This window comes from Ambystoma mexicanum, chromosome 7q, assembly GCF_040938575.1.
Source record: "Ambystoma mexicanum isolate Mex_15411 chromosome 7q, UKY_AmexF1_1, whole genome shotgun sequence".
NCBI lineage: Eukaryota > Metazoa > Chordata > Amphibia > Caudata > Ambystomatidae > Ambystoma > Ambystoma mexicanum.
Genome location: NC_090941.1, coordinates 724,517,762 through 724,543,671, shown reverse-complemented (window position 1 = coordinate 724,543,671; position 25,910 = coordinate 724,517,762). Strand labels below are relative to the sequence as shown.

The 25,910-nt window shown below is 49.6% G+C and overlaps 1 protein-coding gene across 1 annotated transcript in view; it reads left to right on the top strand.

Moving 5' to 3' along the window:
• Positions 1 to 25,910, top strand: part of RNF17 (ring finger protein 17) — a 3,777,565-nt gene that overhangs the window by 3,499,473 nt on the left and 252,182 nt on the right. The window lies entirely within an intron of this gene.

The following is a 25,910-nucleotide window of genomic DNA, read 5'->3' as shown; positions in this document are numbered from 1 at the left end:
AGAGGTGATGGCAGAGAGTATTGTGGTCCACGAGATCAAACGCGGCTGATAGGTCAAGAAGCAGAAGGAGCGCTGGTTTGCCGGCATCTCTGATGTCGTCCATTTGATTTTTTAAGTCGATGAGGGCCGTTTCGGTGCCGTGTCGCGGCCTGAAGCCAGATTGCCTAAGGCCCAGAAGGTGGTGGTCCTCGAGGAATTTCTGGTATTGCAGGTAGGCTGCTTTGTCCAGAATTTTAAGCAGGAAGGGGACGGTGGTAATGAGCCTGTAGTTTCCTGGTGCTGCAGGGTCAAGGGAAGGCTTCTTATGGAGCGGTCATACCCAGGCCTCTTTGAGGTCAGAAGGGACATGGCCAGACTGGAAGGAGGCATTGATGAATGCTGTTAGGAAGGGGGCAAGTGTCGCGCCACAGTCCTTAATGAGCTGAGCAGGGCAGGCGTCGCCCTTACAGTTAGATGGTTTGATGGTTTTTAGGAGGGAGAGGACTTCGGATTCCGTCATGTCTTTGAAGTTGAATACCGGGGAGGATTTGATTTTGGTCTCTTTGTTCTGTTTACTATTCTGAGAGGCAATTTGGAGAGTAAGGGCCTTTTGGTGAGCTAGGATTTTTGTTTGTAGGGTATTTAGTTTGTTGAGCATGGCAGATTGGATGTCGTTGCACCATTTTTCATCCTTTAGGAAGGTAGGTGGCAGGGTGGAAGGGGTTTCCAGCTCCCTAAAAATGGCAAATATTTCCTTGGTGCCAGATTTGGCGTTGGCTATCCTGGTGTTAAAGGAGTTTGCTTTAGCATGGACTATGCCTAGTTTATAGTCTTTGGATATTGTCCAGCATTTGGAACACCACATCGGGATTGCCGGACCTTCAGGATTTTTCCAGAGCCTGGCTATTGAAATTTTTGCAGCCGCCAGTAAGTGTGAGCACAGGTCTGCCCTCCGGCCAGTCATGGGAAATGAGCCCTCGCTCATCGCTCCCAGCAAGACGGTTCCTGGATCCCAAGGCAGCGTCCGCCGCCGCGTTCCCTAATGAGATTGCGTCCGTGTTATTGGTATGTGCTTGGCACTTCACCAATGCTACCACCTATGGTTCTGCTAGTGCTTCTTTTTAGATCATTTAATAGTGCTGCATGTTGTACTGGCGAACCATCTGCCCTTCGAAACCCTCTTCGTCGCCATTGTGACAACCCTGAGTGCACTGTTGATGCATATGCTAAGTCAGAGTATATTGTCGCAGCACATCCTTTTGCTGCACGTAGTGCTTTAATCAATGCTATCAGTTCTGCTGCCTGTGCTGAATAATGTGAGGGGAGGCACCTCTGTACAATAACTTCATACTCTTCTTCTTCCATTCTTACCACTGCCGCCCCTACATGCTTTTCTCCTGTCTCACTGTCTATTGATGCTGACCCATCGGCAAAATATATTTCTGATATTCTGTTAATTTGCTTAGAATCACATGCTGTGCATGTGGTCCGACATCCAGTGGTAACCTCAGAGTATTGCATCTTGTCTTTCGGGGACCGAAAGGGGACGTCGGCATAGGCGTGTCCGTAACACTATCCCTATCGTGACGTGTGTAGTACCCAAAATCCTTCACGCACCGAGGTCCCTCTGATTGTTTTTTGCCGCCCAGATAACTTGACGCCCTATAGCAGAGCTCTTACTGGAGACATTGTTTATCTTTACCGAATTGTCGGTTTATTCCCCGTTAAGTCATTTCGTCAATAAGAATATCTTCGATGAAGACTACGGGGGAATCGTCTATGGCTGTGGATTTCGGCGCCTAAGATCCGGCAGCCGGATTTTCCACGTGGTCGGGCCCTCTGGCTGACCTATACAGTAGGGAGAGTGGGGTTGCCATATTGTTTAGTATGTCTTTCCTCCTTTCCCCTCTTTTCCCTTTCGGTCTGGTCATCCTTCCCTTTTGCTATGGAAAGGACTCCTTTTAGATTCTGCCCTAAGTGTAGGGACAGATATCCTTGGAAGGACGAACACAGGATGTGTAACGCCGGTCTCCCCCTAGAGCACGCCGAGAAGCGGTGTGCGGCCTGCAAACTCCTTCGGCCTAATACCCTTAAGGAGCGCCGTGTAAAGCGGTGGGCCACGTACGGTATGTCACGCGTGTAGCCCTCCTCCCCCACTGCCATGCCAGCCGAAAGTGACGGGGGTACTTCGGATGACCAAACGTCCAACGCGGATGTTATAGACCTTGAGGCAGACACTTCTAGGTCCGCCACGCCCATCCCCAACCCTTCCAGGCCCGACTCTGGTCTTGCTACAGGGACTACGCCGGCGAAAGGGGCATACAAGCCCATCACACTAAGCACACAACCCCTATGCCAATTTCGACACCTTCGTTGAAAAAGGCAAAAACGCCAGAGGGGCCACTGAAGACTTCGCCGGTTCCCTCGGATCGCTCAGGTCCAAAGCCTTCCCCGCATCCGCAGCAGCGTGTTGAGCCTGACTCTTCGACGATTTCCAAGGCCTCAGTAGGCCCGAAAACTACGGCTATGCCTCTACCTGGAAAACCGACCACTAGGCCTCCTGGTGCCACGGACGGTATTTCTACTGCCGACAAATCATCGGAGCCTTTGTCTCACGACGATTCGGCGACTATCCAGAGTAGCATAGGGAGAATCGCAGCGGCATTGGGCCTTACTCCACAGGGGTGTCGATCGGACCCGGACAGCTGCGGTCTCCGTCAACGTGATGCGTAGTGCAGAGATGACTGTCTGGACTGGCCCGCCTAGTCTTGTCTGCTGGACCCGAAAAAGTATTTTCCTGCAAGTGGAGACAGGGATTAGCCACCTGTGGGTTTTAGTGATGGCCTCCCAACTGTTTTCGCTCTCCCCCACTAATCACCTCCGATATCCCCTTAGTAACCTCACCTTATGTTTGTAAAAGATGAGCTCTCCATCCTGCGTGTCTTGCGGGGGCGCGTAGATACCAGTTACTTCACTGGTTTGAAGGCGTTGGGAGAGTTCCGGTAAGCATTGACTCTGAAGTCCCAGGCGGGATTGGTAAGTATCAAGTTCAAAGAGTTCAATGTGCCCAATGTTCACTCTTGTCCCCTTCCTTCCTTAAATTGCAACTGAGTTTGTGAGAAGAAGGTCTCGTAGCTGCTGCTGGCGTTCAGGTAAGAGTCTGTGTTACCCAACGCTGTCTGGTAACTATTGCATGCGTTAACGTGTTGTTTTTCTCCCTCTTTACAGATGCGGCATATGAAGATATGGCGAATAACAACGCCGGTGGTAAATCAGGTAAGTCTATGGTGGTAAGAGGTATTTGTTGATTCCCTTGGCTCACCTTGTTATTCTTGTGCCCCTAGGTGCCGGAGTTCGGCAAAGAAATTATGGAGACAGTGCCGGATCGAAAGATGCTGTGAGAACTGGTGAGTATGGCGCCGTGCTGGAGCTGGTGAAGCGACGCGTGCAGGAGTGATGTACTTTCCAGGTCGGGAGATGAAATGGATCCGGAATCAGGTGAGGAATTTGAAATAAGTTCGTTTTCTAACCTTGTCCTTTTCTTCCTCTTTATTCTAGGAGCTCCGGATTCGAGGCGGGCGTGGCAGAAGACTGGATGCTGGCTGCAGGCACGCGGGCGTGGCAGAAGACTGGATGCTGGCTGCAGGCACAGTGAGAGTCAAGCTGCTGGATGCAGAATAACACGAAGCATGTGCTGCTGTTCGGGCGTGGTTTAAATAGCCTCCAAAGTAGTCCCAGGAAAGAAGTTCCCCAGGACCACACCCGAGTAAAAATAGTCCCTGTAGTAAAATAGTCCCATCCAGGCCTCACGTTGGCTTGGATTTATTTGCAGCATGGTCTGCATGAGGTAAGTAATGTCTATGAGCCTGACGCCTATGGCGCCAGAACTGATTTTTATTATGAGCCTGGTGCCTACGGCGCCAGGACTGAACCCAGACAGCCCCTAGCTGGGGCTGCTGGGGTTTTTGTAAATGTCTGGATGCCTGCTCCCGGGGCTGATGGGCTTGATCCAGATGCCCGGGGGTAGGCATCATGACACTTACGTAGATAGTCAAGAGCCCCTCTCCGACACCCTGAGAGGTTCCTTGCAACGCCACAGTGCGGAGAACGTCGTTTATCCTCGCGTAGGCCGTTTGGGTCCTCTAGGTGGACTACAGAAAAATTTGAGGGTTACATGGATCGGCTGGAGCAGATTATCGGTTCTTCTGATCATCCTCCCCCGAAAAGGGCTCGGGTAGACCCTAACCCCAAATTCAAGAAGTTCAGTCTCATGTTTTCCAACAAGAAGATGTGGTCCATATGGACACATATAGAGACATCTATAACATCTATAATAAAGAAGAAGAAGCTTCTTTTCTCAAACATTATGAGAAAGATCAACAGGATACAACGGACAATTGGGAGGAAACCCAGCAGGAAGGTCAAGACCTATGGACACAGCAAGATCAGGACACTGATATTTTGTGCCTAGACTCTCCTCCATCCACCCCGGCTCGCCAGGCCTCCCCTGTGGATGACCAAATGGCTTTCAACTCCATGTTGAAAAAAGCAGCTGAATACTTCAAAATTGCCACTCAAGAGGCGGTTCCTGAGCAGGATTTCGTGGAGGATATTATTAAGGAAAAACCTCCGGCGAGTTAATCCACCCCCCTCCTTAACTCTGTTAAGAGATGGGTAGCTCCCTCATTGGTCACACCTGCTCAGACACGGCAGTGAACCCGAGAGTCGAAAAATTGTTTCGGCGTTCGCCCTCTGACCTTCTATACATCAAAGGGCACACCATCCCAGACTCACTAGTAGTGACTACCACGCGAAAGAGGGCAGCGGTACCCCTTGCCACGGGAGAATCACCACCGGACAAGGAGTCTAAAAGGTTGTATGCCCTGGACAAACGTGTCACATCAGCAGCTGCATACACCATTCGGGTTGCTAATAATACTACGCTATTAGCAAGTTATGCTGATGCCCAATGGAACTTACTCCAAGAAGGCCTCCAGGAGGTTCCTGAACCCGCCAGGACAAATCTTCTCTCTATTGTTTCGGAGGGAAGACTAGTTAACCAGAATGTGGTGAAGAACACCCTGGACACTGCAGAAACAGCAGACAGGTCTCTTGCACAAGGGACTCTTCTGAAAAGACATGTATGGCTGCGTACATCGGGATTTAGACTTGAGACTCAGGCCTCCCTCATTAATAAACCCATTGAGGAGATTAACCTCTTCAGGAAAGCAGTGGACGAAGCGTTGGAAACAGCCAAGAAGGAGCACGAGACTGTAAGGTCCTCGCACCAAATTACACATAAACCCTCTTCCCATAGGGGTAATAATTCTCTGCGGTCCTTTCGGGGGCAAGCCCGTGCTTGTCAGAACAACTACGGCACGAGTAACTTCAACACAAATCAAACATCTGGAAGCCCTACTTACTACCGCTCAAGGGGTCAGAAGCGCAACAAAGGTAAAGGCAGAGGCCCCAGTCTAAGAGGAACCACAGCATCTGGTCAGAAATGACCACCAAGTCCAGGTCCCCTTCGATGTCTCCCCGGTCGGGGGGCGATTAACATCTTTCCTCAAGGCATGGAAGGGGATAACTTCCGACCAGTGGGTCTTAAAGACGGTCGCCCACGGTTATTGCGTAGAATTCACCCGACCTCCACAGTTCAGACCGCCGCGCTCACAGCGCCTTTCACCGGACCATCTGGAGATCCTGATTCAAGAGGTAGAAGCACTGCTGGGAAAGGACGCCATAGAAGCCGTTCCTATTCTTCAGGTAAACTAGGGTATTTATTCAGTGTACTTCCTTGTACCCAAAAAGGATCTCACCATGCGTCCTGTTCTAGATCTGCGCCCAGCGAACAAGTTTATAGAACCCCAGAAGTTTTGCATGGTAACACTGCAGGAGGTGATCCCATTGCTGAAACAGGGGGACTTCATGGCAACAGTGGACATGAAAGATGCATACTATCATATTTCAATGTTGCCAGCGCACAGAAAATACCTAAGGTTCATGATCCAGGACAAACACTACCAATTCAAGGTACTCCCCTTTGGCATCGCCTCGGCACCAAGGGTGTTTACCAAAGTCCTGGCAGTGGCAGCAGCACACCTGCGGAGACTATCAGTCACAGTTTACCCTTACCTCGACGACTGGCTCATTACGGGGGACTCGTTCGACGCTTGTTTTTCGAACACCCAAAAAACAGTAGATCTCCTCTTCTGCCTGGGTTTTTCAATCAACGAAAAGAAATCCAGCTTAGTCCCCAGCCGAATAAAACAATTTCTGGGAGCGCTAATTCGGACGGAAGACGGCCTTGTCTTCCCCTCTAGCGAGAGGGTTCAGAACATGCTCTCTCAGATTCCTCAATATGTAGCCAGTCGGGAGGTGACGGTACGCAAGTCCATGCGTTTGCTAGGGATGATGACATCATGTATATACTTGGATCCCCATGCGCGGCTGCGCATGCGTCCCATGCAAGAGTGGCTCAACAGCCAGTGGTGTCAGGCCAGCGGACAATGGGAAGATCTGATAGTTGTCTCGCCAGCCCTTGTTCTCTCTCTGCAGTGGTGGTCAAGAGAAAACCTCTTGAAGGGGAAGACCTTCACCACCCCTGCAGTGGAAGCCACTCTAACGACAGACGCATCTCTCACGGGGTGGGTGGCTCACCTGCTTCAGCAGACAGCACACGGAGTGTGGTCCTCTCAAGTACCGTCCAACCATATAAACTTACTGGAACTGCTAGCAGTGTTCAAAGCTTTGAAAGCCTTTCAGGTGCAACTGCAAGGGAAGACAGTGCTGATCATAACCGACAGCACTACAGCAATGTATTACCAGAACAAACAGGGGGACACTCACTCTCCAGGGCTATCCAAGCTGTCCCAAAACATTTGGATATGGGCTCTCAAACACAAGATGTTTTTGTTATCCCAACATGTTGCAGGGGAACTCAATCTTCTGGCAGACGTACTCGGCAGAGATTTTCCTCTGCCAGAAGAATACGAATGGCGACTGCACGAAGACATTGGCCCTCATTACGACCCTGGCGGAAAGTGACTGACCGGACCGCCACAGCGTAAATAGCGTTTCCGCCATTGCACGAAGGAGCAAAGTGCGGCCCATTCCGACCCATCGGGCACGAGCACCACGGCATGGCGGAAGTGCAAAGTCCGCGATGGCGGAAATGACCCCAAAACGGCCCACACCGCCGCCGTACGGCGCCCTAGGTGCAATACCGCCACCCATCACAGCGGACACCGCAGTGTGCGCCTACCGGAAAGTACGGTGACCGGAAATATACGGAAACGGAAGTAAAAACATGGGCCCGGAACGGGAAACATCCCGCCGTACACCTATAAAACCACTAAAACCACACAACCACCAAAAACACTACCCTGAGACACACCCCAACCCGTCATCCACCCTAGCGAAACCAAGAAAAATGGGAAAAGTAGCGAAGAAAGCCTGCGACCGCAAGCGGCAGGTCCACTTCTCCCGTGAGGAACTCACCGTGCTAACAGAGACCCTCCAGGAGAATGCTGCCGTCGTCTTCTCCACGCAAATGACCAGGACGGCACTTGCAAACAAGAAGGCCATATGGGCTCTGGTGGCACAGCGGGTAAGTGCGGTGGGGACCGCACCCCGCACCCCACAGCAATGCCGAAAGCGATGGGATGACCTGCGGATACGCGTCCGCAGCATACTCTCTGCCAACCGCAACATTGCCACAGCCACCGGGGGAGGTCCTGAATCACCCATCAAGTTGTCCCCCTGGGAAGAAATCTGTGCCTCCACCATCGGAATGGAGAGCATAGAGGGAGTCGGAGGGATGGAGAAAGGAGTGCAGACATCCGAAGATTCAGGTAGGTGGGCCAGATAAAACAATGCCAAATCCACAAAGTCCATCCATGTGAAGTACCATGTGTCCACATAGTGCAACAGAAACACATGTCCAGGAGAACGTCCACACACATCGGCCTGATAGCGCACGTTAAAACCCACAATAAATACATAATTTATTAAAAACCCCTAAAACACGCACTACACGTGCAGCAGGCACACCCTAACTGCAGGCTGCCAAACAACTGCACCCTCACTCCACACACAAATGAAAGCACCTCCAAGGCCCCGACCCAAATCACCCTCAGGTACCACCCCAATGCATGTGATAATATGCCATTCCAATTCCCACAGACCCATCAATAACCCTCGCCCTCCTTTACTCCACCACAGGGTCCGATCCAAACGACGAGCATCAGGACACCCCTACCAGCACACCTGCAAAGAGGGCCAAGACCAACGGCCAAAGACCCTCCACCTCAGCTGCACGCATCAAGACACGGCAGCAGCACAAATCAGGTGGCAGCACAGAGGAGGGAACATCAACAGGCACCCCAGCAGCCAGCATGCCCACACCACCACCACCACAGGTCCCCCCAACGGATGCCACAGAAGGCACTGCCTCTGGTGGCAGCAGCACCATAGGTGACACCCCATTGATGGCAGCATGCTCCGACACAGAAGACGGGGATGTCGAAGTCAGATCCATCCATGACCTGTCCCAATCCCCCTGTCTGTCCCATCCCGTACAACATGAGGATACCACGCAGGGGCACCCACAAGACGACGACTGGCCATCCCCCACAAGCCCTGTGGCAAGGCAACATGAGGTCAACAGCATCTCTGTGACACCCCCGCAAATGGCCATGGCCCAGCAGAGGCAACAGTCCCTCGACCAGTTAATCGTGCAACAGCAGCAACTGGCCACGCTCCTCAAGGACCATGCCGATGAATGTGGGGGCACTAAGGCAGACATAGAAACATCAACTGAGACACTTAGGGCAGAAATGGAGAGAGGTACAGAGACACTAAGGGCACAAATGGAGAGAAGTACCGAGAGCCTGAGGGGGGAACTGCATGCGACGTCCAAGGACGTATGTGCCGAACTTGCCGCAGTGCGCCGTGTGCTCACTGAGCTCTCGCAAACCCTTAGGGACATGCATGGACGTGAGCAGGCAGAGACATCATCCGTTGCAAGTTCCGTCCAGGGCAGCCCCCAACGTAGATCTGGGAGGAACCTGCGCTCCACAGGCAGGGGTGCCCCTGATACCCGCAGAGGGGGCTTGCAATAGCGACTGCCCACTGACAATGAGCATCTTTGGACACTGGTGTTCGGGGGGGGAGGTAGGAGGGTGGAGGGGGTGTGTTGGGCTCACTTGGGTGGCGGGTCGATAGGTTGTACAACATGATATCACATATGCCATTAACAGTGCACGATCAACCAATGAGATGTGTGGACATTGATATTTGTGTACTAGGCCATCATAGGCGTACAGTCCATATTGTGCATGTCCCAGACACACACAGTGCCACGAGTCCCGTGTCCATGTATCAGCCACCAGGCGTGAGTGCTAGAAGCATGCATCAATGAGATGCTGACGAATGTCACGGCCCTCCGGTGCCTCGCAGACTCCTTGAGGTGCTGCCACATCCCCACCCTCATCATGACCATCATCAGGTGCTTGCAGTTCTGCGTCAGGGGGCATGGGCACATTTCTACGTACGCACATGTTGTGGAGCATGACACATGCCATCACCATCTTTGCAACCTTCTCATGGCGGTACAGGAGTGCCCCGCCAGACCTGCTGAGGCAGCGGAAACGACCCTTCAGTAGGCCGAATGCCTGTTCAATGACTACACGGGTACGTGAGTGGGCATGGTTGTAGTCCTCCTCATGCTGGTCCCGTGGGTTCCGGACTGGTGTGAGGAGCCATCTCTTCAGTGGATATCCAGCATCACCTGTATGTGGACGATAAACGTATGATGTGGAATGCCATTGCTACGTACGCACCCCCCCCCCTTCCTGCCAGGTCATTGCCGAATCACATACCCCACATTATCATGCATGTAATGAGACTCACCGAGTAGCCAGGATCTGTTCCCTGCGTGTCGCTCCATGTAGCGTGGTATTGTAGAGTTCCTCAAGACCATAGAATCATGGGTTGATCCAGGGAATCGGGCACAACAATGTGTAATGATCCTGTTGGAGTCACACACCATTTGTACATTCAGGTAATGAAATTGTTTTCGGTTGCGGTACTGGGCCTCCATGGCATGTGGGACGACCAATTCCACATGGGTGCAGTCGATGGCACCAATGCAACCCAGTATGCCGGCAAGTGCATGGAATCCCACTTTTGTGTTGGTAATTTCCTGCTCCGAGCGTGGTAGAGAGATGTAGTCGTCTGCGTGCTGCAGGAGGGCATCGAGCACTTGCAATAGTGTCCGTGAGAACAGTGGCTGAGAAATGCCATGCAACTGTCCGACTGTGTGCTGGTAGGTGCCTGTGGCCAGGAAGTGGAGTACAGACACCACCTTCAGTAGGGGTGGGATGGCGGTTGGGCTATCTATCATGCTGACAAGGTCAGCCTGTGTCATGTCCACAATGGCGGCTATGGTGTCCCGGTCCAGACGGTAGAGGGTGTGGATCTGCTCATCAGTGAGGTTGAACGGATGTGCTCGGAGGCGTGGGATTGCGGGCTGCCTGCGTGGTGGTAGTGGCTGTGCTGGCGGCCCTTGCTGGCCCTGCCTTGCCCTCCTCCTCCTCCTGCGTCTCCTCCGTGCGGCCGGTTGTAGTTGGTGTTCGTCTTCTTCTTGGAGTTGGAGTACTTGCAGTGCTATCAGGTCCCCCAGGGCCAACATCGCGAGTCCTGCCGGTAGCATTTCGGTGTGGTTGTGGGAGGAGACTGGGTGTGCAATTTATGTGTTTTCAGGCTGTATGGCCTCCACCTGTGGTGATTCATTCCACCTGTGCAAACTGCTCTCCCCTTTGGCCGAGCACGTCCCGCACACAACGCTGCAATTCGAGGAATGGCATCTTGCTATTGCAATCATGTATTTGTACCCGATGGCCGTGTAACATTGGTTGATATGTTCATTCTGCTGTGGTCCCATTGTTTCACATACTATCTGTGCAGTCGCGAACAGACTTGTGAAGGGTCAGTGGTACGTAGTACTCGAGTAACGGTGGGCCCTCATGCATCACTGTACCGAGTTGCAACGACGGGCGGGGCGTCCCATTTGTGGGTGAAGGCAGTTGCCATTTTCACACACAGCCGCACTAGATGGATTAATTTGTGATTTCAAACGGCCACAGATGCCTCTTCGACGTGATGTTGCAAATGAGGAATTCGAAGGGCGGCGCTTTCGGTTTTCAGCTAGCGGCGAGGAAATGCCCACAGGTCTGACTGCAAATATAACGTTCTATTGTTCAATGTCCTTGAGACAGGGGCCATGGCGAGGATGCAATGATTGATATGAATGGTTTGGGATGCGCAATAGCGACGTGGGCGATGAGGCCGGACGTTCCCAAATACATGTTACTTCACTACACTGGAATTACGGGCTGGGGCACTGTGGATTTTGCAGGCTGCATAACGCACAGACTCAATGGATATTTCTAATGTTATGTGAGTAAATATTCAGGCGTTTTAATCCCGGGATGAGGGAATGATGAATGGATGCATGGGCAGGTGATTTGATACAGAGTTTGCCATGTACAGGGCTTCTTGGAATCTATCCGCCTCCCCTGCGCTATGTGATGCAGGGCTGCCATAGTGGGACCATCGTCTATCTGGCCTTGTTGAGCCCTCCCTGTCTCGACGCGCCCTCAGACACTTGTGTCCATGCACGTTACCAATCCCATCTGATGGATTCTGTTTTGACAGACGCATGCACAGGTACACTCGTTTGTGATGGTGTTTACACCTCGATATAGATAGTTATGAGTCGCAAGTGGTTTCTGGGTGGTGATGAACCTTTGGAGTGGGCTAGCATGCATATGGCTGTGGATTTAGTGTGATCATTGAAGTGAGTTGTTCGAAAGTAGTTCTGATGGCCATTCTATTCTTTTTCTTTTCTTTTGGTTGACAGATATCTCCTCCCCTTTTGCCACTGCCATCTGTATGCCACTCCTGCAGATGGCTTTTACTCCCGACACCTGCTGCTTCGTGTTAATCAGTGGAGCAGCATTACGATCTTATGGGACGATCGCCAATGGGCCACATGCCCTTACGCAGTACTGGTGGCTCGGAGCAACATTTCGGCCTTTCAGCTGGACTAGTGCCTCCCCATTGGGCCGGCCCTGCGGTTCTGTGCGCTTCCATGTTGCCTTTTCGTACGTGAATGTGGCTCTGTGTACCATGATGGAACAGGGCGTCACACAAGTAGTGGCTGGTCATTTCTTGCGGATGCAGCCCACAATGGTGAAATGTGTTTTGGAGTTCATGGCCTAATGGCTGTATGGGCTTGGTGATTTTGTTGTGCATTAAATTTCTATTCTGATTTGGCCCGTGTAGCGTTCTTCTTTGCAAGTGATGTGGCATATTCCTATTTGGGGAGCGATGTATTGGGAGGAGATCTGCATTGGGTTCCAGCTTCGGAGTTTAGTTGCGTGGTACTGTACTGGGCGCGTTTGCCTATGAAGCCCAGTGAGGTCAGGGGTGGGGGCTGCCAATATGACTGTTTGAATGTTGTCATGCTCAGGGGCGGGGGATTGGGTTTTGTGTAACAGATGCCGGTCAGCCAGGTGGACTGGTGGAATGATGTGATTTTCGGAATATTGCTGGTCACAGGTGCCTGTGTTTGCGTGCGTTTCGGGGGGGGGGGGACTGTGGTCATGTCCATTGGATTGGCTTCTGTATTCGTGCCATCTGTGCCCTGCAGCTCCCATTGGCCCCTCTTGTGTTTCTTTTGTTCGTTGGCATGCATGGGTGACTTGTACATTTCACTGGTTGCATTGTGACTTCATTGCACCTACGGGGAGTTGTACTTTGTGGGCAGGGAGCGGTGTACAGGCACTCAGTGGGGCCATTTACGGTTGATTCGCGATGCCGTACTTCTCACCATGGCGGAATGGTACATTCCGCCATGCTTGATGGCGTTAGGTACATGTCCGCTAGGGTCGGAATTAGCGTACCCTTGCGCCATGGTGGTGTTTACGGTTTGGCGCGCGCGTGCTTGGTGCAGTTAGCGTTGGCGTTCACTACGGTGTCGCTAATGGCTTCGTACTTTGCGGTGACGGGTCATAGTCGCACCGAGCGCTATTCGATGGCGGTATTGCAGTTCCGCCATCGTTTTTCGATTTCCGCAAGGGTCGTAATGAGGGCCATTGTGTCCAATGTCTTCGCAGAATGGGGTTTCCCAGAGATCGACCTGTTCACTACTCAGGAGAACGCCCAATGCCAAGACTACGCCTCCAGGTACCCCCAGAACCGATCCAAGGGGAACGGTCTCTGGATAACTTGGTGGAGGAAATTTGTCTACGCTTTTCCCCCCCACTCCCCTTCTCAACAAGATAGGGCACAAGATGCACCAGGAACCAATTACCATGATACTGGTGGCCCCCATGTTGGCCCCCCAACCCTGGTTCGCTCACCTGATGAAAATGTCTCTCTCCCCACCAGTCAAGCTGCCCTGCCCGTACAACATATTGTCTCAGGACGGGGGCAGACCCTACACCCATGCCAACAAACTCTGAATTTAGCAGCCTGGCTCCTGAGATCATAGTGTTTGTGTTAGGGAGAATTCTCTGTTTAGGCTGAATTTCCTAACCTAGTGAGTCCCCCAGCAGCTTTGCTGGATTTCTGGAGTTTGTTTTTTTCTCCTGCCAAGAGTGAGACTCTTTTTCTCCCACTCTTGGACCTGATTTATGGTGTTCCTTTGACTGTTAATATGTTTTATGGGCTATGGGGTCCTTTACTCCATAGGGTCTCATGTGTTTTTACTATGTGTGTTACACAGCACCCTCCATGCAGTGACACAGGGGTGTCATAGTGACACCCCACCATAGATTCCATACCCTGGGACTGACTACTGTCTCCCAGGGCATGTAAAGTCACCATTGGCTTTACTAATCCCAAATTATGAACAGAAACCAGTACAAACCATCATATTGTGGACGTACTGGTCGGGGCATTTTGATTGCCCCGGGGTCTGTTAGTCGAGGGGGCACGTCTCCATCCCCCCTGATCGAGTTTTGGCTGGTGGCAGTGGATACTACTTTTTATATTCGACCGCGAATATATCCCTATGGGATTTTCCCATTGTTCGAGGCTACCAACCTTAATTATTTAATTCTCATAGCCTCGAACATACCGCCAGTTTATTTATTTAATATTAATTTGCCGGTTGGTATTTTTTGCCAGGACTCTATTCTAAAATGGTGTTTGTGTTCTCTTCTGTGACTCCAACCCAAGTCGAGCCCTTTGTTCCACTTTTTTGGCGGGCTTCTCCACAGAAGCCTCCTCCAAAAGTGGTGCCACTCTGTCTGGGTACCATAGTGGGTGTGGGAGGGGGTTTAGGCACCCTGGACTGAGTTACCTTGGTAACTCAAGTCGCACTCTGGTGTGATTGGCCCAAGTGGTGAGCCGGCCGGCTCACCACTTAGCATGTTTGATTGACAGCTAGGCTGAGTGAATGGGGGTATGCTGCATAAAAGGGGACTGGAACTTCAGAAGTCGCCACAGGACCTGAGAATCCGACGAGGGAGAAGCTGAGCTGACCTGCTACGACGACACCACCGGTGGAGCCCTGCGGAACCAACTCACCACTTCCCGACGACAGAGAAGATCTCCCTGCTGGAGAGTCTTCTTCCCCTGACTGGTGGGCCCAACCAGTTTACCTTCTTTTCCTCGCATCCCAGGACGTCTTGTGGTCGAATTGCCCGTGCCAAGCACCCCAGCAACCGGATAGCCACTTACCACTGGACCGCGAACAAAAGGACGGCTCCTTTTAACTGAGAACTCCGTGGCTGGTTTCTTCCCTGGCAGTGCAACGGACTCCTGTCTTCCTCCCCGACGAGATCCTCTCTTCCCCCGGACGAAGCACCGACTTGCATCCGCTGCCAGGAACAACTGCCCCTGCTGGAGTATTCTCGCCACTTTAAGGTACCGGATCCGCCAGGCCTCCCTTTCTAAAGATTGCTACAAGGTAATAATAATCCCTTAACCTTCTGGACTGGGCTGGCCGCCTTGACCATCTAACTGGTCCCTTTCTTTTGGTCCAACTCTTTCTGAACCTTTTCGAGACTTTTGTGCACTTTTCAACCGTGTGACCTTGGACACATTTCGTTCTGATCCTTTTAAAGTGGATCCGGCTTTCTGAACTCTAACTTCACGGTTTGATTCTGCCTTCCTCTCTTGCTGTGTTCTTGTGAAAGTGTTGGGATCTGTTTCAATTTATACTCTGCTTTTCTTTCCCTTTTTAAACGAATTATTAGAGTGCCATCTGCGTTAAGCGCTCATCGCTGTCTGAAAATAAGTGGGGCTTTATTTAAAACTTGTCTAATATTCCTTTAAGGGAGTGTATATCTTTTAGTGACCGTGTTTTGAACTGCTTAATATTAGTGCCTGCGTGTTTTATTAGATGTGCTTTTAAATAAATAATTATATCTCTTTTACACCAAGCTCTGGTCAGTGTTTGCTTGTTCTACTGTGTTCCTTTTGACCTATTGTGAATACTCTGTATACTGCCTAACTCTTCTTGAGGGAAGTCTGACTGCTCAGCCACAGCTACCAAGTGAATCTGTGTGGTACAGACTGCTACCAAGTGGGTTTACTGCCAAACACCTGTAGTCTTAAATCTTTTGCAGTGGTCCCAGAGGGAACTGCACAGGTTTCTGCCTAACAGTTTGGACACCTGTAACTCCCTCAGAGGTGCATGGACATACTCAGGGAAGGGAGAAAACCTAATACACGTTATTGCTATGCCAGCAAGTGGAAACGTTTTGTCATCTGGTGCTATTCCAAGGGCGTCAATCCCATCGATTGCTCACCCTCACACATTGTGTTGTATCCAACCCACCTGTGGGACTCTGGGTTAGTCTTCAATTCCCTAAAGGTTCATCTGGCTGCTCTGTCAGCCTACACCACATCACAACAAAAAGTATTGTGGTGGAAAATACCAGTAATTAAAGCTTTTATGGAAGGGGTTAAGAGGATTTATCCTCCCATATCTCACCCATCCCCTGCATGGGATCTGAATGTGGTTTTGACCAGGCTCATGGGAGCTCCCTTCGAGCCTATGCATAAAGCAAGTCTGAATGACCTGACTTATAAAACAGACTTCCTAGTGGCTATCACTTCTATCAGAAGGGTTAGCGAACTACAGGCTCTTTCTGTTTTAGACCCCTTTTTTACAATCCACAAATATAAGGTAGTTCTGCGCACACATCCCAGGTTTGCGCCTAAATTCATTTCAAAGTTCCATGTGAACCAGTCAATCGAACTACCCACTTTCTTCCAGAACCCTACTAACATGGCCGAAAGAAGCCTTCACACACTAGACGTGCGCAGGGCAGTCATGTTTTACCTGGAAAGAACTAAACCACTAAGGAAGACTAAACAATTTTTCGTTTCAGTGGCAGCTGGTAGAGAAGGGGATCCTGTCTCTAAATCAGCTATCTCAAGGTGGATTGTCACATGCATCACACTATGTTACACTCTTGCTAAGATAGAACTGCTCTTCAAGCCTAGAGCACATTCTACTCGAGGCACTGGGGCATCCATAGCATTCATTGCAAATGTTCCTCTTGAGTCCATTTGCAAAGCGGCAACATGGAGTTCTGTACACACCCTTACAAAACACTATTGCCTAGACACTCATTCTAGGTCTGATTCTCAGGTGGGACAAGCAGTACTGAGACATCTTTTCTCTACAGTTCCTTCTCACAGCCCACCTCCAACTCCGGGTACTGCTCGCTAGTCTATGCACAGCATGTAATAGCATTTCGGATGATTGTATCTGCTTAGATTCACATGTGCCCTCCCTACCTCCCTGCTCGGGGTGGAAGGAACATAGACGTCTTACTACTGTCTCTCTTTATGTACTCACTCACTATGGCCTTGGGCTCCCTCATGGCAGAAAAAATACAATCGGAGAGACCTCGGCGCGTGAGGGATTTTGGGTGCTACACACGTCACGATAGGGATAGTGTTACGGACACGCCTATGCCGACGTCCCCTTTCGGTCCCCGAAAGACAAGATGCAATACTCATAGGTTACCACTGGATGTCGGACCATATGCACAGCATGTGAATCTAAACAAATACAATCATCAGAAATACTATTACGGTGAGTAATGCATGTCTTCTCCTTACTGTAGTGCATTTTCACTCGCTTTTGGAATGTCGTCTTCTCCCTCATACATGGCGCAATCGTGCGCCTGTATGTCTTCTACTGTGCATGGCTGGGTAATGAATATGGCTGGATTTACTGTCTTACATCTAACCACATGAACGTTTGGGCTAGATATTATAATTTTGTATGCTGTTGCCCTCTGTGGTGTTAAGGTAGATTTGGACCGTTCTAAAATGGCAAACAGTGAGTGTTCTGCGTATAGTGTCACTGAACAACCCATCACGATGGTGGCGCTTTTTTCTATAGCGAAGGCTGCTGCGGCGAGAGCTTGTTCGCATGCGAAGTGGCCCAGCATTACTGAATCTAGAGTACCGCTTTAGTAGGCCAATGGCTTGTGACCTAATGATGTCTTTTGTGTTAGAACTGCGGTCATTAAAATGCTCTTGTGGTGTGGAAACAGAACTCCCGATCATAATCGGGGTTCGCTACTCCCGATCATAATCAGGGTTCGCTAAAACTGGTGTGTGAGCAATGAGGTCTTTCAATTTGAAATATTGTGTCATCATCTCTTGTGTCCATTTTAATGGAACGTTGTCTTTTTGCACTTATTTTAAGGCCGGTAATAGTGGGCCTGTGTATGCTGCGTAGTCAAGTATCCATGCGCGGCAGTAATTACAGATACCGAGAAATTTTTACATATCCTTTACTGTTTTTGGGATCAGCAGATGGCGTATTGCCACTGCTCTATCAGGTATAATTCTTTTGCCATCTTTCGAAATGTTAGGCAGAATCCTGTGCAGTTCCCTTGGGGAACACTGCAAAAAGATTAAGACTACAGGAGTAAGCAGTTAACCCAATTGGTAGCAGTCTGCACCACCCAGATTTACCTGGTAGCTGTGGCTGAGCAGTCAGACTTCTCTCAAGAAGAGTAGGGCAGTATGCAGAGTATACACAATAGGGACAAAACATTAGAGCAAACAAACACTGACCAGAGCTTTGTATAAAAAGTATATAATTATTTATTTAAAACACACTTTATGGCATATACTAGCACTCTCAATCAAAAGCAAGTTAAAACACAGGTAAAGTATACACACCTCCCTTAATAGTTATCTGACAAGTCAGGGTTAAAACACTACTATATGTTAGAACAGATGTGAGCGCTTAACCAAGATGGCACTCTGATAATGTAGTTAAAGGGAGAGAAAAAGGCAGAGCTGAAGAATAAAACAGTTCCCAACACTTTTAGGAATTCAGAGCAAGGGGAGAAAGGCAGGTTATAATGTAGAGCCAAAGTTCATAGGCCAGGCCCACTTTAAATGGAACAAAGCAAAATGTGCCCAGGATCACACGGTTTAAAGTGCACTGAAAGTCTTTGCAGAGTGTTCAAAAGAGGTTTTGGTGATTCAAAAGATATAGTTAGAAGGCCTGGAGCCAACCCAGTTTAGAAGCCAAGGATTTAAGGGTCACCTTTAGCAATCTGTAGAAAGGGAGGCCAGGCAGGACACAGTACCTTAAAGAGAAAGGAAGCTCCCGCGGGGGCAGTTGTTCCTGGCAGTGGTTGAAGTTCGTGGTTCCGACCAGGGGAAGAGAAGATCTCGTCGAGGAGGGGACGTGGAGTCGTTGCACTGCACAGGGATGAAACCAACCGCGGAGTTCCCGATTAAAAGGTGTGGTCCTTTTTATTCGTGGTCAAAAGTGGTGAGCTTGGCTATCCGGCCGCCGGGGTGCTTGGCACGGGCGAATCGGCCAAGTGACGTCTGTGGAAGCGAAAAAGGGCGAACTGGTTGGTCCTACCAGCTCAAAGAGAGAAGACTCTCCAGCAGAAGATCTTCTCTTGTCGTTGGAAAAGTGGTGAGTTAGTTGCAGCAGGGCTTCACCGGTGGTGTCGTCGGTTGCAGGTGGCTCAGCTTCTTCCATCTTCGGATTCTTAGGTCCTGTGGCGACTTCTGAAGTTCCAGTCCCAAAGGCCCTGCTTTTATGCAGAAAAAAACCCCATTCATCAGCCTAGCTGTCAATCACACATGCTAAGTGGTGAGCCGGGTGGCTCACCACTGGGCCAATCAGAGTAGAGTGCGACTTGGGTTGCTAAGGCAACGCAGTCCAGGGTGCCAATTCCCCCCTCCACCCTTCCTGTGGAACCCAGACAGAGTGGCACCATTTGGAGGGCTTCTGTGGAGAAGCCCGCCAAAATAGTGGAACAAAGGGCTCGACCTTGGTCAGAGTTACAGAGACGGACACAAACGCCATTTTAGAATCAAGTTCTGGCAAAAAGACCCAACTGGTGATTTAATATTAAATAAATAAACCAGCGATATCTTTAACATTGCACCAAAAAGTGGTGCTTTTAAAATCAATGGGAAAATCCCATAGAGAATATTTCGGGGGAATATTTCGCGTGGTAACCACTGCCACCAGCCAGAAACTCGACGAGGGGGGACGGGACAGTGCCCCCTCAAAAACAGACCCAGGGGCAATCGAACTACCCCTTACCAGTACTTCCACAATATGATGGTTTGTGCTGGTTCTGTTCACAACTTTGGACTAGTAAAGCCAATGGTGACTTTACATTCCCTGGGAGACAGTAGTCAGTCCCAGGGTATGGATTCTATGTTTGGGGGTCACTGTAATACCCCTGTGGTACTGCACTGAGGGTGCTGTGTACCACACATACAGAAAAACAGATGATACCCTATGGAGTAAAAAGAAACCCCATAGCCCATAAGCACATAACAAGTCAAAGACATACCTCAAATCATGTCTAAGAGTGGGAGTAAAAGAGTCTCACTCTTAGCAGGAGAAGTAAAAAAATAAATCCAGCAAAGCTGCTGGGGGACTCACTAGGTTTGGGAAATTAGCCTTATAAGAGAATTCTCCCTAACACGAAATCAGCTGTCCTAAGTAAGCAATATTGCAGGTTACCTTTGTCCACCTTGTATCCTTTTGCGGCTAGTAAATTTAACAATGAAATCGAGTAGGCCAGGCACTGTTCTTCACTTTTGCTGAAGATGAATAAGTCAACCACGTACCGAATCATCGTGCTCTCTACATCATCGTTACCAAGATCTTCATGAAATATTCGATTGAAAATGCTGGGGCCTTGTGGTAATCTACAATGCTCATATCTGTTGCCCCCAGTGCTCCAGATAAGATTTTGGGGTGGGAGTATTTTACGCATGATTTTTCAAATTAGAGAGTAAATGCAATTTCAAGAGAGTAAAAATGAGTTTTCTCCTCTGCAAGAGAGTAAAACATATCCAACACATACACCCAATGTATACGCAAAATCAGACCTGTAGACCTAAATAGTTATAGATCAAAGCCCTTCACTCCACATGCAAACGGCACATCCCGTCTAAGCACATAGTAACAGCACATCACTCCACTTGATAATGGCATATATCCTCCCCAAACATGCTAGCTACACATCTCCTCTTGACACATACTAACGGTTACGACACATACTCTGTGCACATGGTAAAGGCACATCTCTTTTCAGCATTTTCAGTGTAAATTGCACCTTTACACTGTGCAAATGCTAACAGCACATCTCTATGCATATGCTAATGTTAGACATTGTTTTCACGTATTGATAGAACATGTTCTGTTTAGCAAGCCTGATATTTGCACACGTGGACAGGACATATCTCTACCCATAGTGACCTCAAATCTCTTCTCTGCGCATGCTATTGGCACATCTCTTCTCGTCTGCTAATGGAGCATCTTCTCTGCGCATATACTAGTGGGACAGCTCTCTGTACATGCGTGCTTACTGCGCGCATGTGCACAGAGGAGAAATGCATGCTAATGACATGCCTTCTCTATGCACATGCTAATGGAAGATACCCTCTCTGCACATGCTAACTACACATCCCATCCTTACACTTATTAACTGAACATCCTGTGCAGCGACGGGATGTGCAGTTAGCATGTGCAAACTCCACATCCTGTCTCTGCACATGCTAACGGCACTTCCCGGCTCTGCATGCTAATTGCACTTCTGTTCCATACTAATGTCACATCCCTTCTTGGCGCGTGCAAATGACACATCTTTACTAAGTACGTTCTATGGGGACATTTCTTCTCTGCAAGTGGTAACGTAGCATCTCCTCTGCCCATGTTCTAATGGCACATCTCCTCTCTACCAGTCTTAACGGCAGGGCTCCCTTCTGCACAGGCTAATGTTAGCAAAGCACATGCTAACGTTGCATCCAAAGAGAGGGTGGAAAGCTACCGGGCAGGAGGGCGGCCTGCACTTCCCAAGTTCAATTACGTGGAGGACTGACGCTGCCTTGATGGGTGTGGCGCAGAGGGAAGACCGCAGAGGAGTTGCTTCTTTCTTATAAAAATGCAATAATGAAGAATGACCATTCACACAAGTTACTATCAGTGCTGGAAATGGACAAAATATACTGGGGCCAAGAGTACCCTATTTCCCCCCTCCCCTCCCCTTTCCTTATTCAGTGTGACTCAGAACACGTCCTCGCCAGCCCCCAACGCAATGCCCACCAGTGCTCCCCTGGCATTCTGCTCGGTTTTGCTGTAATACATCAAGTACCATTCAAAATGGGATAATAACTGTTACCACAGTGCTTAAAAGCTGAAGGAATTTGGCTAAAAGCGCTATGTAAGAACACATACTCCCTCTCCACATGTACATAGCCTCCATACACATGCAGCAGCACATCTCCTATCTGCACATGCTAACTGAGCATCTCTTTTCTGCATGTGTCAGTGGCACATGGCCTCCCTGCATGTGGCTACCAACTTTAATTATTTAATTCTCATAGCCTCGAACATACCGCCTGTTTATTTATTTAATATCAGTTCGCCGGTTGGTATTTTTTGCCAGGGCTCGATTCTAAAATGGTTTTTGTGTTCTCTTCTGTGACTCCAACCCAAGTCCGAGCCCTTTGTTCCACTTTTTGGCAGGCTTCTCCAGAGAAGCCTCCAAAAGTGGTGCCACTCTGTCTGGGTACCACAGTGGGTGTGGCAGGGGGTTTAGGCACCCTGGACTGAGTTACCTTGGTAACTCAAGTCACACTCTTTTGTGATTGGCCCAAGTGGTGAGCCGGCCGGCTCACCACTTAGCATGTTTGATTGACAGCTAGGCTGAGTGAATGAGGGTGTGCTGCATAAAAGCAGGGCTTTGGGGACTGGAACTTCAGAAGTCGCTACAAGACCTGAGAATCCGACGAGGGAGAAGCTGAGCCGACCTACTACGACGACACCACCGGTGGAGCCCTGCGGAACCGACTCACCACTTCCCGACGACAGAGAAGATCTCCCGGCTGGAGAGGCTTCTTCCCCTGACTGGTGGGCACAACCAGTTTACCTTCTTCTCTTCGCATCCCATGCCGTCTTGTGGTCGAATTGCCCGTGCCAAGCACCCCGGCAACCGGATAGCCACTTCGCGAATAAAAGGACCGCTCCTTTTACCTGAGAACTCTGCGGCTGGTTTCTTCCCTGGCAGTGCAACGGACTCCTGTCTTCCTCCCCGACGAGATCCTCTCTTCCCCCGGACGAAGCACTGACTTGCATCCGTTGCCAGGAACAACTGCCCCCGCTGGAGTATTCTCACCACTTTAAAGTACCGTGTCCGCCAGGCCTCCCTTTCTAAAGATTGCTACAAGGTAATAATAATCCCTTAACCTTCTGGACTGGGCTGGCCACCTTGATCTTCTAACTGGTCCCTTTCTTTTGGTCCAACTCTTTTTGAACCTTTGCAAGACTCTTGTGCACTTCAACCATGTGACCTTGGACACATTTCGTTCTGATCCTCTTAAAGTGGATCCGGCCTTCTGAACTCTAACCTCACGGTTTTACTTGCCTTCCTCTCCTGTTTTGTTCTTATGAAAGTGTTGGGATCTGTTTCATATCATACTCTGCTTTTCTCTCCCTTTTAAAAAGAAGTATTAGAGTGCCATCTGCGTTAAGCGCTCACCGCTGTCTGAAAATAAGTGGGGCTTTACTTAAGACTTGTCTAAAATTCTTCTAAGGGAGTGTATATCTTTTAGTGACTGTGTTTTTGAATTGCTTACTATTAGTGCCTGTGTGTTTTTCTAGATTTGATTTTAAATAAATAATTATAGCTCTTTTACACCAAGCTCTGGTCAGTGTTTAATTGTTCGACTATGTTCTTTTGACCTATTGTGAATACTCTGTATACTGCCTAACTCTTCTTGAGGGAAGTCTGACTGCTCAGCCACAGCTACCAAGTGAATCTGTGTGGTACAGACTGCTACCAAGTGGGTTTACTGCCAAACACCTGTAGTCTTAAATCTTTTGCAGTGGTCCCAGAGGGAACTGCACAGGTTTCTGCCTAACAGAGCCATTGCAGCAATGACTGGGTTTCTCTCTGGTGTGCCCCTGCTCGACATCTACAGGGCTGCTACGTGGAGGTCCACGCACACCTTCACGAAGTTTTACTGCGTCGACAGAGATTCCATGGAGGAGTCCTGAGTCGGCTAAGCCCTGCTGCACAACCTGTTAATATGAGGTGAGTCTGTTCCGGGGGTGAGTGTTTATTGCTTCTGTTGAGACTTGCCACCTCCTGTGGTTGTGTATATGTACTGATGTGTAATCGTTATTCAGAACTGCGAGACTTGTCCTTGGTCTCAAGCCCAGGGACCGTATCTCTCCAGGACTGAAATCTCTACACTGGCTCCCAGTGGTTGCGAGGATTAAGTTCAAAACCCTCTGCATTGTCCACAAGGCCTTCTGGGGCCTGGGGCCTAAATACCTTCAACTCGCTCTTCCTAAATATCTTCCTTCCCGAGCCCTTCGCTCATCCATCTCCAACTCCCTCAGGGTCAGTCGCTTCTCGAAGCAACGAGTCGGGGGTCGATCTCTCGCCGTGGCAGGGTCCTCCCTCTGGAACAACCTTCCTGCCTCCCTGAAACCTGAGGAGAACCATCTCCAGTTCCGGAAGCACCTCAAAACCTTCCTCTTTGCTTCTGCTTTCTCTCTCCCTCTCCCCTGCTAAAGTCTCGACATGAATCTGCACCGAATCTGCAACTGGGCCACTCTCACCGACCTCGGTCCTGGTCCCAGCCACTCTCCTCTTGCACTGCCTCCCTGGCAACCCCTGCACTGAGGGACTGTTCTCTGTATCCCTACAGCCCCCCTTTTCCCAGCACTTGTCTGCACTTACCTTGCACTTGCCACCAGCTGGCCTTATTTATTTACTTATTCTACTTACTTGTACTGCACTTCCCCCTTCCCCTTTTCCCCTTCCCCCTTCCTATGCACTTGCGCGGTCTGAATGTCACCTGGCCTAGTAGGATCGTTGTCTGTCTTCCCCTTGTTTCCCCCCCCCCTGCCTCGTCACGCCTTGAAACACTTGTGTATAGGCGCGTTACAAATGCCATATCATATCATATCATATCATGAGCATGTGAATCCATGCCAGACGCCATGCTGGAGAAGGTTTGTTATTTACCTGTAACTATTGTTCTCCAGCATGGGCCTGGCATGGATTCACATACGAGCACTCCCTGCTTCCCCTCTATGGCTCTTCTTGGTTCATACTGCCACTTTACGTGCTTACCAAATCTGAACATGGCGCCAGTGGTGGAGCTTAGGGAAAGGATTGTCATTGGATGGGGCAGTATGACCCAGAGGACAATGATTGGTTTAGAGGAGAAATAGTTTTTAAAGTGAAACTTTTTTTTTTTCTTTTGCTGAGGATTCCCAGCCTGATGACGGAATAATCATGAGCATGTGAGTCCATGCTGGAGAACAATAGTTACAGGTAAGTAACTTAAACCTTACCCATGGCATGGGCTGTTGTGATTTACAGCACCACGCCCAGGGCTTGTGTGGTGCCACATGTTTTTAATACATGTTGTACCATGTGACTATCCTAATAAAAGAGGCGAGCGGCTTTCCGCTCGCCAGTTCGCTATCGACCGTGTTATTGGATGCTATGTTGCATGCAGACTGCAGGTCCCACGCAGCGACCAATAAGCAGATTGCCTGCTCACAGAGCCCTTATGCAGAGCAGGCCGGCAGCCCCAGTCCACCCAACACACAGCAACTGCCAAGTGATCGAGGAGCAGTTATGGTGAAGTTGATGCCAGATGGGGATGACAATCTGGAGCGACTCCGAAACTAACTCAATGGCTGCGCTGCATGCCTTCCAACAGATCGGATCGGCCACTCTGCTTGTCATCGGGCACAACAGAAATCAATAATGTGCGAGCACACTACAGTGCAATGAAGTAGCTAATTTAACTGAAGTATGTAGCGCCACTATATAGCACTCAGTTGAGGCGGCTTTTAGTGGGCCTTCTTAGTCGGTAAGATGGCTCAGCGGGTTGAGCACTCGTTACTGGGATCTGTGTTTGATCTGCAGGTCACAGGTTCAAATTCTGGCATGGTCTACTCAGCCTTTCATTCTTCCAAGGTCAATAAAGTGAGTACCAATTCCGATTGGGTAATAATAATAATGTAAATGTGTGCTATGTGAGGCGCTTTGGATCAACACGCTATATAAATATCAAATTATTATCTTGCGCTCGCTCCATGTTCATTTGATCTGAGTGGTTCATTGATGTTGGCAAAGATTTGATGCAAAGCATCCAAAGTAGTTTGCCACGCCAAGAAAGCTGTGCCGTTTGGAGACCATTTTGGGACACAGTTGATTTGACATTTTCCTTTTTGGGGGTCTGGTTGCATGTTTTGCCATTCAAATATATAGCCAAAGAATTCCAGGGCATGCTTTGTAATACTCGCACTTTCCACAGTGTAGTGTGATCCCATTTTAATTGAGACTTTGGAAGACTTTGCACATCTGTCATTA